The sequence below is a fragment of the Giraffa tippelskirchi genome, chromosome 3 (genome assembly GCF_054371585.1).
Source record: "Giraffa tippelskirchi isolate mGirTip1 chromosome 3, T2T-mGirTip1v1.2.pri, whole genome shotgun sequence".
NCBI classification, from domain to species: domain Eukaryota; kingdom Metazoa; phylum Chordata; class Mammalia; order Artiodactyla; family Giraffidae; genus Giraffa; species Giraffa tippelskirchi.
The window spans coordinates 126,063,178-126,078,233 of record NC_137277.1 but is presented as its reverse complement, the minus strand read 5'-3'; the positions used below and the strand labels follow the sequence as shown (position 1 = coordinate 126,078,233).

At 39.9% G+C, this 15,056-nt stretch overlaps 1 long non-coding RNA gene and 1 pseudogene across 1 annotated transcript in view; both read right to left on the bottom strand.

The window, feature by feature from the left end:
• Positions 1 to 11,472, bottom strand: part of LOC145542506 (glycoprotein-N-acetylgalactosamine 3-beta-galactosyltransferase 1-like) — a 28,485-nt pseudogene extending 17,013 nt beyond the window's left edge.
• Positions 1 to 15,056, bottom strand: part of LOC145541809 (uncharacterized) — a 474,179-nt gene that overhangs the window by 345,896 nt on the left and 113,227 nt on the right. The gene's annotated exons all lie outside the window — the stretch shown is intronic.

The following is a 15,056-nucleotide window of genomic DNA, read 5'->3' as shown; positions in this document are numbered from 1 at the left end:
TTGGCTTAAAGCTCAACATTCAAAAAATGAAGATCATGGCATCTGGTCCCATCACTTCATGGCAAATAGATGGGGAAACAATGGAAATAGTGTTTTCTTAACTATTTTCTTAGGCTCCAAAATCACTGCAGATGGTGACTGTAGCCATGAAATTTAAAAAATGCTTGCTCATTGGAGGAAAAGCTATGACAAACCTAAATGGTGCATTAAAAAAGCAGAGACATTACTTTACCAACAAAGGTCCATATAGTCAAAGCTATGGTTTTTCCCATAGTCATGTATAGATGTGAGAGTTGGACTATAAAGAAAGCCGAGCGCAGAAGAATTGATACTTTTGAACTGTGGTGTTGGAGAAGACTCTTGAGAGTCCCTTGGACTGCAAGGAGATCCAACCAGTCAATCCTATAGGAAATCAGTCCTGAATGTTCATTGGAAGGACTAATGTTGAAACTGAAACTCCAATACTTTGGCCACCTGATACAAAGAACTGACTCACTATAAAATACTCTGATGCTGGGACAGACTGAAGACAGGAAGAGAAGGGGACGACAGATGAGATGGTTGGATGGCATCACCGACTCAATGGACATGAGTTTGAGGAAGCTCCAGGAGATGGTGAAGAACAGGGAAGCTTGGTGTACTGCAGTCCATGGGGTCGCAAAGAGGCCAAAGCGACTGAGTGACTGAACAACAACAAGAATGTTCAAAGGACACTATAAAGAAAATTTTTTTAAATCCCATGTAATAGAAGAAAATAACTGTAAATCACATAACAGATGAAGGTCTGGTATATAGAAAATATGAAGAAACATTATGATTCATCAATAAAAAAGAAATAATCCAATTACCAATTGGGAAAATTATTTGAATAGATATTTCTCTGAAGCCATTCTATGGCTACTAAGATCATGAAAAAAACATTGAATTACCATACAATTCAGCAATTTCTCTTCTGGGTATATATCCAAGAAAATTGAAAGCAAAAACGTCCATGCAAAAACTTGTACATTAAAGTTCATATCAGCACCATTCACAATAACAAAGAAAACACCCATAAGTGAGTGCATAAACAAGATATGGTGTATTCATACAATGGAATTTTATTCAGCCACAAAAAGGAATGAAGAACTGATACATGCTACACCATAAATAAACCTTGAAAACATTATGCTAAGTGAAAGATGCCAGTCACAAAAGTTTTCATATTGTATGATTCCACTTATAGGAGATATCCAGAATAGGCAATCTAAAGAGACAGAAAGTAGACTGGTTGTGGCCAGAGGCTATGGGGTAGGAAAGAATAAGGAATGACTGCTAGTAGTTGCACGGTTTCTTTTGGGTGATGAAATGTTCTGGAATCAGATAGTGATGAAGGTTGTATAACTCTGAAAGACACTAAACCACAGAAATATGCACTTTAAAAGGGTTAATTTTATGATTTATGAATTCTATTTCAATTTTTTTTCAAAGAAAAGAAAGAAGAATAGTAACACCTCTCTCAAAAGGTTACCATGAGGATTAAAGATGAAGACATATAAAGCAATTAGCGTAGTGCCAGCCTGGATGACGACGATGATGGTGATGATGATGATGGTGGTGGTGGTGGTGGTGGTGATGATGGTGCTATCATCTTGGAGAGTATCGTGTGTTCACAGGTTTAAGGCCTAAATTTAAAACCCAAGAGTCACTGATCTGCATCCTGCTTTATTTTTTTTTCTCCTCCTCTTTTCCATGCTCTCACCCCGCTATTTCCAGCTTTCCTAGATCTGGTCTTGGTTCCAAACACTTCTATTCAACTCACCCCAAGTACCTGTATCTGACCTTCAAATAATTTCCTCCAGCCTTTTCTCCCGCTTGACTGGCAGAGTTAGACTATGTCAAAATCATCCCAAGTAGCCTGCATCTTTCTATACAGCATGAACACAGAGACTGGTTCAACACACACCCACATAACAAGACAGAAACTTCAGTGGGCCGAGTGAAGAGAGGGGATAATTTTGGAAACTAGGAGCCTGTGTCATCTCTTTAATGAAATAATAACAGATTTTTTGATTTGCACCCATTTGCAATGTTACTGCTCACAGACAAGCTTCTCGGAGGTGATTCATCAGTCAGCCATCCCATTACGAGCCGTGGAGAAACAAATCACCATGCTGCACACATCATAAAAATGGAAATCAAGGAGGCTGTTCATTAATGCAGATTAGTTTTAAGCTTGGCATAGCTTTGCTCTGCCGAGATTAATACACACACAAGAAATTCTCAGTAGGCCTTGAGTCCTTGGTAATATATAGTCCTTATTACTTTGCTGACTAATGAACCTTCAAGCTCAGAAGGAGGAACTTCTGATCATGCATGTTCTCTGCAGATGGACCAGGGATCAGAGCAGCCTGGAGCAGGCTTCCCCATCAGACCCTCTGCCGTGAGCCACAGCAACTCTGGTCCATCTCTGCCATCCCTGCGCTGGTTTGCCCTTGCCAAAACGAAAGAATTATCCTCTGTTCAAGGTCTCCTCAGCTACTTTTCAACCAAGCAGCTGAGCACTAAGTAATCTGATGAGCTTATGAACGAAAGAGTTAATGGCAAAAGATTGTGCAGTACATTGCCCCACAATATCAGGACAGAAATATAGAGCCTCTTTATCTGAGAAGCTCGTAATATGAGAGGATCAAAATCTCATAATCTGAGAGATTGACTAATGCGAGAATTTCAGGTTTTGAGAAAAATCTATGGAGAATTTTTTTTTCTTTCTTGGTTAATGGGAGGAGCTTTTCAAATACTTCACATCACACCATGCAGGCAGCTGCCTACTGCAATCAGATTGAAGCTGGATTTGAAGCAATCTTGAGAAAGAAGAATGGAACTGGAGGAATCAGCCTGCCTGACTTCAGGCTCTACTACAAAGCCACAGTCATCAAGACAGTATGGTACTGGCATAAAGATATATAGATCAATGTAACGAAATAGAAAGCCCAGAGATAAATACACGAACCTACGGACACCTTATCTTCGACAAAGGAGGCAAGAATATACAATGGAGAAAAGACAATCTCTTTAACAAGTGGTGCTGGGAAAACTGGTCGACCACTTATAAAAGAACGACACTAGAACACTTTCTAACAACATACACAAAAACAAACTCAAAATGGATTAAAGATCTAAACCTAAGACCAGAAACTATAAAACTCCTAGAGGAAAACATAGGCAAAACACTCTCCGACATAAACCACAGCAGGATCCTTCATGACTCACCTCCCAGAATATTGGAAATAAAAGTAAAAATAAACAAATGGGATCTAATTAAAATTAAAAGCTTTTGCACAACAAAGGAAACTATAAGCAAGGTGAAAAGACAGCCATCAGAATGGGAGAAAATAATAGCAAACAAAGCAACAGACAAACAATTAATCTCAAAAATATACAAGCAACTCCTGCAGCTGAATTCCAGAAAAAATAAACGATCCGATCAAAAAATGGGCCAAAGAACTAAACAGACACTTCTCCAAAGAAGACATACAGATGGCTAACAAACACATGAAAAGATGCTCAACATAACTCATTATTCAGTTCAGTTCAGTTCAGTCGCTCAGTCATGTCCGACTCTTTGCAACCCCATGAATCGCAGCACACCAGGCCTCCCTGTCCATCAACAACTCTCGGAGTTTACCCAAACCCATGTCCATTGAGTTAGTGATGCCATCCAACCATCTCATCCTCTGTCATCCCCTTCTCCTCCTGCCCCCAATCCTTCCCAGCATTAGGGTCTTTTCCAATGAGTCAACTCTTCGCATAAGGTGGCCAAAGTATTGGAGTTTCAGCTTCAACATCAGTCCTTCCAATGAACACCCAGTGCAAATCAAAACCACAATGAGGTACCATTTCACACCAGTCAGAATGACTGCTATCCAAAAGTCTACAAGCAATAAATGCTGGAGAGGGTGTGGAGAAAAGGGAACCCTCTTACACTGTTGGTGGGAATGCAAACTAGTACAGCCATTATGGAGAACAGTGTGGAGATTACTTAAAAAACTGGGAATAGAACTGCCATATGACCCAGCAATCCCACTGCTGGGTATACACACCGAGGAAACCAGAATTGAAAGAGACGCATGTACCCCAATGTTCATCGCAGCACCGTTTACAATAGCCAGGACATGGAAGCAACCTAGATGTCCATCAGCAGACGAGTGGATAAGGAAGCTGTGGTACATATACACAATGGAATATTACTCAGCCATTAAAAAGAGTACATTTGAATCAGTTCTATTGAGATGGATGAAACTGGAGCCCATTATACAGAGTGAAGTAAGCCAGAATAAAAACACCAATACAGTATACTAATGCATATATATGGAATTTGAAAGATGGTAATGATAACCCTATATGCGAGACAGAATAAGAGACACAGATGCATATAACAGTCTTATGGACTCTGAGGGAGAAGGTGAGGGTGGGACGTTCTGGGAGAATAGCATGGAAACATGTATATTATCATATGTGAAACGGAACACCATTCCAGGTTCAATGCATGAGACAAATGCTCAGGGCTGGGGCAATGGGATGGCCCGGAGGGATGGGATGGGGAGGGAGGTGGGAGGGGGTTTCAGGATGGGGAACACATGTAAACCCATGGCTGATTCATGTCAACGTACGGCATAAACCACTACAATATCGTAAAGTAATTAGCCCCCAACTAAAATAAATAAATTTATTAAAAATAAATAAATAAATCATAAAATAGGAGGAAAAAAATAAAAGATTAAAGCTGGTTTTGATGTCTAACCTAATTCAAGAGAATAGACCAGCTCGGAGCAGGCATGGTTGTCTATAAGGAAGCCTGCCTCTTTTATTTCTTTCCTCCACTCTTATTTTCCTCCATTTTTTTTCCCTTTTCTTCCTCTGTACCTCAGATTTGGTCACAATTCCTCTTTTCATGCGTCACTGTGCTCATGCTTTTTCCCATACAATTTGCATAATAAAAACAGAAACATTGGGACTTCCCCAGCAGTCCAGTGGTTAAGATTTCACCTTCCAATGCAGGGGTATGGGTTTGATACAAAGGAGAAAAGGAAAGATATTCCCATCTGAATGCAGAGTTCCAAAGAGGAGCAAGGAGAGATAAGAAAGCCTTCCTCAGTGATCAATGCAAAGAAATAGAGAAAAACAACAGAGTGGGAAAGACTAGAGATCTCTTCAAGATAATTAGAGATACCAAAGGAACATTTCTTGCAAAGTTAGGCTCGATAAAGGACAGAAATGGTATGGACCTAACAAAAGCAGAAGATATTAAGAAGAGGTGGCAAGAATACACAGAAGAACTGTACAAAAAAGATCTTCACGACACAGATAATCACAATAGGGTGATCACTCACTTAGAGCCAGACATCCTGGAATGTGACATCAAGTGGCCCTTAGAAAGCATCACTACGAACAAAGCTAGTGGAAGTGATGGAATTCCAGTTGAGCTATTTCAAGTCCTCAAAGATGATGCTGTGAAAGTGCTGCACTTGATATGCCAGCAAATTAGGAAAACTCAGCAGTGGCCACAGGACTGGAAAAGGTCAGTTTTCGTTCCAATCCCAAAGAAAGGCAATGCCAAAGAATGCTCAAACTACCGCACAATTGCACTCATCTCACACGCTAGTAAAGTAATGCTCAAAATTCTCCAAGCCAGGCTTCAGCAATACGTGAACCGTGAACTTCCAGATGTTCAAGCTGGTTTTAGAAAAGGTAGAGGAATCAGAGATCAAATTGCCAATATCTGCTGGATCATCAAAAAAGCGAGAGAGTTCCAGAAAAACATCTATTTCTGCTTTATTGACTATGCCAAAGCCTTTGACTGTGTGGATCACAATAAACTGTGGAAAATTCTGAAAGAGATGGGAATACCAGACCATCTGACCTGTCTCTTGAGAAACCTGTACACAGGTCAGGAAGCAACAGTTAGAACTGGACATGAACAACAGACTGGTTCCGAATAGGAAAAGGAGTACGTCAAGGCTGTATATTGTCACCCTGCTTATTTAACTTATATGCAGAGTACATCATGAGAAATGCTGGACTGGAGGAAACACAAGCTGGAATCAAGATTGCCAGGAGAAATATCAATAACCTCAGCTATGCAGATGACACCACCCTTATGGCAGAAAGTGAAGAAGAACTAAAGAGCCTCTTGATGAAAGTGAAAGAAGAGAGTGAAAAAGTTGGCTTGAAGCTCAACGTTCAGAAAACTAAGATCATGGCATCTGGTCCCAACACTTCATGGCAAATAGATGGGGAAACAGTGGAAACAGTGTCAGACTTTATTTTGGGGGGCTCCAAAATCACTGCTGATGGTGATTGCAGCCATGAAATTAAAAGACGCTTACCCTTTGGAAGGAGGGTTATGGCCAACTTAGATAGCATATTTAAAAGCAGAGACATTACTTTGCCAACAAAAGTCCGTCTAGTCAAGGCTATGGTTTTTCCAGTGGTCATGTATGGATGTGAGAGTTGTACGGTGAAGAAAGCTGAGCGCCGCAGAATTGATGCTTTTGAACTGTAGTGCTGGAGAAGACTCTTGAGAGTCCCTTGGGGTGCAAGGAGATCCAACCAGTCCATCCTAAAGGAGATCAATCCTGGGTGTTCATTGGAAGGACTGATGTTGAAGCTGAAACTCCAATACTTTGGCCACCTCATGAGAAGAGTTGACTCACTGGAAAAGACCCTAATGCTGGGTAGGATTGGGGGCGGGAGGAGAAGGGGATGACAGAGGATGAGATGGTTGGATGGCATCGCTGACTCGATGGACATGGGTTTGGGTAGACTCCGGGAGTTGGTGATGGACAGAGAGGCCTGGCGTGCTGCAATTCATGGGGTCGCAAAGACTTGGACACGACTGAGCGACTGAACTGAACTGAACAGGGAGTTAAGATTTATATGTCTGGAGGCCAAAAAACCAAAACAGAAGCAATATTGTAACAAATTCAATAAAGACTAAAAATGATCCAACTAAAAATATACAAACTTTGTTCAGAACAAGATGTGTGCCTTTAATGAAAATAATCACACACAAAAAAAGCACAATCATTTGTGGGTGTTTCTTAAATAGCAAGCCCTAAAACTGCAATCATCAAATTTTTTTGAATGTGCCCTTATTTGAGTAAGTGATTTTTAAATATTCTGCCAGTATATGTGTATGATTACTTATAAATTGTGTACATGTATGACTACTATTATACTATATAAAGTACAGCATAAAACAGTAAAAAAAAATTAAAGATAAAATTAAAATAAGGGTCAACTAACTTTTTCTTAAATCACCAGATACACTTTGGGCTTTGCCTGCCATATGGTCTTCTTTGCAACTACTTAACTCTGCCATTGACAATATGTAAACAAATGGGCACAGCTATATTCAAATAAGATTTTCTTTACAAAGACAAGTGGTGGGCTGGATTCAGCCATGGGCCATATTTTGCCAACCCCTAAACTGAAACATAAATAGTAGAAAAACTCCAAATATGTTTTCTCCTACCCACTTGGAGGCCAGTGCCCAAGAATACGAGAAAGAATATGATTAGATTTTTCTTAATTCACCAATTTCTGATTACTACTGCAGAATATAATTTGCTTTGTTATTTCTATACACAAAGACAAAGAGTATGAAGCATAGCTAGAATGAGATACAAATGCTAGGCTCTAGGCTGAGCTCATTTTTAGATATATAATTTGCTCCACAAATCATATTTCTCACCAACTCTGCAGTTCAAATTCATGCTTCAACAAAATGTCAAATTACTATGTGTCTTAGATCTTGGAGGTTCCTGGCACTTAATCGAAGACATAAATGTCAGATAGAAAATCCCAAGGGACTGTTAAATAATGAAAAATAAAACCCCAAGTAAAAGCATAAGATGTGTGTTATGTATGTATGAAGCTGAGTAAATAAATCTTGTCATTTCGATCTTTAAAAATATTATTGCTGTTTATGTTGTTGCATGGCAGAAACCAACACAACATTGTAAAGCAATTATCCTCCAATTAAAAAAAAAGACATATGTAGATTTCAAACCATGAAAAAAAAATGTTACTGCTGATGCTATTGTGTTCAATCCATTAATCTGTAAACAGGGATCTTGGAAATTTTGGACAAATTATTGAAGTCATATGTATTAAATCCAACCGAAACTGGAAAAAGAAGACTGATCAATGTGACCATTTTTGAATATCAGGACAGATTCACTGATAATTTTTTTTTTATCTTGCTTCACCGGTGTAGAAAATCTTAACACTGCACTGGCGTGTTTAGAATGTCAGTGCAATCAGCCCTCAACACGGAGCCCTCTCTATGATGCTCTTGTAATAACTTCACCAAACAAAATGGAAATGTTACTTTAATCATTTTAGTCAAATTGAATGTGTCAAGGAGAAATACTATGAATAGAGGCAGCACTAATTCAAAAACACGTCTTCAGTCCAAACAATCCCAAGTGAAGCAGAGAAAAGAGATTGCATGCCTTGAGAAGAAGATGCTAGCAATTAGGAAAACTTGGTTCTAATGCAGTTCAAATGCAATCCATTTCAATGCTCTGAGCTTCACTCTTCCTATTAATATGATAATAATACATGACTTATACAGCTATAGGGAGATTAAAATTAAATCACACATATGAAAGTGCCTAACAGAAGTCCAAGCATACAACAGGTGTTCAATGAATAACTTGAGTTTTTTTCTCCTTATTCCTCCTTTATGTACCAATATTATTATCTCTAAAACAAACACACACACACACACATACACATATATATAAACCAAATTCAAATGATAACTAAGAATATTCAAGATATAACTGATGAAGATAAAATGCCTTGAAAATGAACATTTTTCAGCTCATGTAAAATATAGGTGCAATTGAAAATTAACCCAAATTATCTTAATATATGCTACCTCCTAAAACTCCACAGAGGATATCTTTTGCTCACCAAAAAGAAAAGAAATCCTCTACATCTCCTTTTCAATAATATTGCCCCATAGTGCAGGAAGGGAGGTCTGAGAAGGAGGGGATATATTATATGTATCATGCTGTGAACTCAGTTATTCAGTCATTTCCGACTCTTTGCAACCCCATGGTCTGTAGCCCACCAGGTTCCTCTGTCCATGGGATTTTTTTCCAGGCAAGAATACTGGAGTAGGTTGCCATTTCCTTCTCTAGGATATCTTCCCACCCCAGGGATCGAACTAGTGTCTCTTGTGTCTCCTGCACTTGCAGGCAGATTATTAACCACTGCACCACCTGGGAAGCCTCAGGGTAGTGATAACAGTTCTGAATTCCTTCCTGTGAGCCTAGCACCCAGAGCCACTATACATATAGCTGATTTACTTTGTTGTGCAGCAGAAACTAACACAACATTGTAAAGCAACCATACTCCAATAAAAAATAAAATAATATATTGCCTCAGCTTGATGCTAAAACTCCCTTCTCTGAACAAGTATGTTCCATGGCTATGAGCACAGGCTCTTTCTTGTGTCATTTTAGACACCATACAAGGAGCATATTATACCCAAAGACCACTTTTCTGTGGGATATCAATACCAGTCCTGACATACTCAACCCAAACTCAAGTTGAAAGAAAAATCATGCAGGGAAGAGAGTCCTTTTCCTTCTCCAATATTCCAGGTATCAGCACAGGCCTCCAAAGCTTTTACATGTTTTACCTGGAAGTTGTTCTAGGTGGTTATCCATCAGGAAGGCCAAATAGCCTGTGTCTTCAAAACTGATTACTATACATAACCTAAAATCTTATCATTACTGTGTTAATCATGGATAAACTCATCAAATATTTCTGGCTTTGAACCTTTAAGGCACATATAGGATTGTACTGCTTACTCCCTCCCCTTATGGTTGGGTATGGCCATGTGACAGTTTCTGACCAATGAGTAGCCCCTGAAAGTCTCAGGTACTTCCAAGACCAGAGGATTTAAGTGCCAGTCAGATACATTCAGAGCTCTTTTTCTCCAAATATGGCAGCTGCTCTGCCAACCAAGGTCAAGATACAGAATCAGAGGCCCCTAACCACTTCAAGAGAGACATGATTTAGAGATCAATTGTTAATGGGAGTCTGACAGTTACTCCAACAAAACTAGTCATTGAGTTTCCCTTAAACACAGTTTCTAACTCAGCTGTTACCACCAATTAATATATAACCAATTAACAAATTAACTCTAGGAAAAAGCATACTTTTAAAGAAATGAAACATAGATAAAAACAAAATCATTAACACTCAGTATTCTAGGAAAGCAGGCCAGAGTGAGACAGTATTGGTAATTCCTCTGAGCATATAATGGCCTGAGTGCTATAATATAGCTACAGTTAATAGTTAGCATCATTATAATTGCAAATATTTAATGAGAACTTACAATATATTAACCACTGTGCTAAGTGCTTTACAACAAAAATATCTCACTTAATCCTTATAATAACCTTATGAGGTAAAAAGCTATCCCAATTTTACATGAAAGTGAAAGTCTCTCAGTCAGGTCCAATTCTTTGTGACCAGAATACTCCAGGCAAGAATCCTGGAGTGAGAAGCTGTTCCCTTCTCCAAGGGATCTTCCCAACCCAGGGATCAAATCCAGGTCTCCTGCAACGCAGGCAGATTCTTTATCAGCTGAGCCACCACAGAAGCTCAAGAATACTGGAGTGGGTAGCCTTTCCCTTCGCCAGTGGATCTTCCCAACCCAGGAGTCTCGAATCGGGGTCTCCTGCATTGCAGGAAATTCTTTACCAGCTGAGCTACCAGGGAAGCCCCAATTTTACATGGGCAATGAAGAAAGCAATGAAAAGATAAGTTACTTACAAGTCTGTCTAAAGTCAAACTAGCCTCTCTCAAAAGCAATGGTAATAGATGTGAAGAGACAGATGATAGATAAACCAGAAGGAAGGAAGGGAGAGAGGGAGGGAGGAAGATATAATGATTGATGGAAAAGCATATGAATTGCCCCTTACTTAGCAATATTCAATATTTGCATTTCAATTCTTGACAAAGAACATAATTGCAAATTCTCTATTCTCTGATCCTTAGCTCAGTGAGAAGAAATCATTTTTCCTGGGCAACTGCCTGCAGAATATGCACTCTACTCCTTCTTTGAGATCAATAGCTCTTCATGATTAAGATGCAGGCATAGACCCTTTTATAAATCTTATGAAACCTATGGACCCTTTCCTAGAAAAATATATATACACAAAATTTTAGAGGATTCATAAATGGTCCCTCAAGTCTCATTATGGATTCCAGAGGGAACCCTGGTTGCTAAATGCCTTTTTCTAGTGACTGTACCTGCACCACCAGACTTCGCTTCTGTAAGCACACATTCCCAGTCACATGCTGGGTCCTTGTCCAGTTCCCGCAGGGTTGAGGCTTGATGGAAACAAGCATGCTGATGCCTGCACCTTGCAGAAGCTGTGGGTTACTTAGATCCAGATGATACATTCTCCCCGAAGTATGTAAGGAGAAACAGACAGGAGGATGTCTGGTGAGTGTGGTCTCCCAGCTCAGGTTGATGGTGGTGTTTCCTGCCTTCCAGGGTGAAGTCCAGGCAGGCCAGAAAACACCATGCTAAACATCTTGTGCCCCAAACATGCTATCTTGAAACATCAGCATAATTACTACATAGGGTTGCAAAACCAACTCACTACACTTCGCTGCCTTAAAATGCTGCCCTTTCAGGGGTCAAATTGCTTCCTGGCTTTGACTTAGCCACCCCGCTCCTCAGTCTAATCTCCCTTGTATTCAATGTTATCAAGTCTAGACACAAAGAAGATGGGTCCTTCCCCCAGCTGCTAGGAGAGAAAATTCCTCCCTCAAGAAGATGAGTGTCTGTGGAACATGAAGTGAACAACTGCTCTATCATTGTTTATAAAATCAATGAAAAGAATACCAAAATGCATCTGTGTATGCTAATAATAATTATCTCTAGAAGATTAGACTGACCATGAGAATTTTATTATAGTATTCATTGTTGATTCAAATTTTCTACATTCACCTACATTTATAATGTTTATAATCAGAAAATAAAAAACTAGATTGATGCTTTAAAAAAGTATGTGAGAACTATCAGCTCTTGTTAGTGTCTCTAAATAACTGCTGGCTCTTATGATTGGAGCAGACAAGGGAATGGACACTTACATTCTAATAACTTTTATGTTCTTTATCTCATTTAATCTTTACAACAGGCCTACAATACAGGTGTTATCCACCTTTTTTAACTGAGAGGGGAAAAAACTGAAATTTATGGAGGTTTCAGAAGTTAACTCCCAATCACATGGCTAGAAAGTTGTAGAGCTCTGCCCAACTTCCACAACCTGGATACTTTCTACTGTTTCTCCACTGGAAGAAAGAGCCGAACGATGAAATCATTAAAGTGATATTTTACCTTCCAAGTCTTAGAAATGACTGGGGAAGAAAACGTCTGTGTTTTGCAGACTGTGCCTGTGCTAAGGAAGAAAATAAAGTTTCTCTCTCTGAAAAGCCAAGGCTGCCAAAACCCTGGACATAGGACTTCTCTCTACGAAGCACAGGGAAGTTTCAGAACTTGAGAAAGTATGGGAGCTGAGTTCAGTAATCAAGTAATGAGCCTTAACGAGGAAATAAGGTCACTGCCTGCAGGGGCACAGAAGACCATAAGATGGCAGGGGCTGCTCCAGAACACAGGCTCTCACGCAGTCCTGCCCAGCTTTCTATTGCTTCCCCAAAGATTCCTGGAGAAATGCAACGTTGTTCCTCATTGCCGGGTGGTGCCCAGTGCCAGGAGCGAAGCGATACCTGGCTGGAATTCACATCAGATGGCTGCACGGCTGGCACTGTGGCCTGGAGACTGATACTTCTAAGGCCAAGGCTGCTGTTTCACTCCAGCTCTCTTTCTGTAAAAAGAAACTGCACAATTTCCAGAGTCTGCACTTCTCATCTCTACCAGCTATCTCACACAGGCCAGTTTTGGACTCAAGTGCAGCTTCAGGGAGCCTGAGAGCATGCCAGAAGAATAACTTTTGATGGGCCATCTTTGACGACTGTGCCTTTAAAACAATAAGACTTTTGGAAACATTCTGCATTCATCAGAATGTCACTTATTCTAAAAGAATGCCAAAAACTTCTCATCCTTCCCAAACCCACTGTGTGACAATAAAGAAACAGAAAAGAAAATCAGCTCATGGTGGCACCAGGTACAGGAAAGAGTGGACCACTGACAGATCAGAAATGTTCACAGCCTTCCAGAAGTTACAAAGGGGATGGGATCGTACTTGGCAATAAACAGAGGGAGGAAGGCACAGCCCGGCATATACTGAGGAGGAAGGTCTGCGGTGGTGAGAGGTGATCTTCCCTGTAGATCTACAGGTTTTTCATGACTTTATTACTTTCCTATTGCTGCTGTAACAAATTACCACAAACCTGATGACTTAAAGACACCAATTTACTATCTTAATAATGTTGGCACTCAGTAGTCTGAAATGGGTCTTATGGAGCTAAAATCAAAGACTGTGTTCCTCCTGGGGTTCTCAGGAGAAATTTGTTTCCGAGTCTTTGCTCGCTTCTGGAGGCCATCTACATTCCTTGGCTTGTGACCACATCACTCCTACCCGTGCTTCCATTGCCATGCCACCTTCTCTGACTCTGACTCAGCTGTCTACCTCTTCTAAGAGACTTTGTGATTATAATAGGTCCACCTGTATAATCCAGGATAACCTTCCCATTTCAAGATATTTAAATCTCACTGCAAAGTCCCTTCGGATATGTAAGGCAGCATACCAGAAATTCTAGGAATTAGGAAGCGGACATTTTTGTCGTTATTCTGCCAGGCATGCTTGGTAAGCAGATACAGAAAGTAAAGTAAGAAGCAGGACAACAAATAAGGCTTTAGATGCAGAATAGCTCAAAGCAGCCACAAAAGTTGGCTCTGTATACTGCAGTCAGAACAATTGGCAACAGAAATGTTTACTCCAGGATACAGCTGGATAAACACTCTCCAACAAAATTGAACAGTCTGCCAGGGAAGGTCTTGGGTACCCATACAAAAGAGAAGATCAAGAAGAGCACAGAACAACTGATCTTAAAGGAAAGAGATGAGTGGAAGAGGAGAGATGAGGGGAAAGAGATTTAAAAATTCTAACAGGTATCCTCACAAAGATTCTAAACTTATTATACTCATAAATAAGAAGAGTCTACTATGAGAAGGGAGCAATTACAATAAAGTTCCTGAAAAATAAGCTAATGATTTGTAGGACAAAAATACAATAGCCTGGATAAATCTGAGAAAACATCCAGTTCATAAGGAGCATAACTAATCAACAAAATAAAAGAAAATTCTCCTGAACTGCACAGAGAAATAACTCTCTTTCAAGAGGGCCAGCTAAGAACTGAACAGGGTGAATATTTATATTCATATCCTCACAAAATTATAAACCACCATGAAGAGAGAAGAGACTCAAAAGTCTCCAAAGAGATTTTTTTTTAAATCTAATCTACAAGGGAAGGCAGAACTGTCCTCAGCAGCAACATTCTTTAGAATACAATGAGCCATGATTTCCAAGTTCTGTAGAAAATGATAATATTGAATCTAAAATTTGAATCTTCAAACTATCCATTGTGAACAAGGAAGAAATCAATACATTTTCTGACAGGTTTCAGGAAGTTTGTTCAGGAAAGGCATTCAGCAAGTTGCAAGCTTATTGTAATGAACTTGGGAAGTACGCCAGAAAATAAAAGAGGAAGCCAGGAGAAGATGGCAAACATCCACAGTGGATGCTGCAGGTAGCTTACCCAACACCTGTGCCAACTCCCTTTCTATATGCCTGGATGCTCCTGAGCATGGAAAGTCAAAAACTCCTGTTGTCTGACTCATCTGCAGCTAGATGCTGTAGGTAGAGAGATGATGTCTCCAAAGGCAGGGATCCTCCACCTCGGGGATCTAATGCTTGATGATCTGAAGTGGAGCTGATGTAATAATAATAGAAATAAAGCATACAATAAATGTAATGCACTGGCATCATCCTGAAACCATCCTCCCACACACACACCAA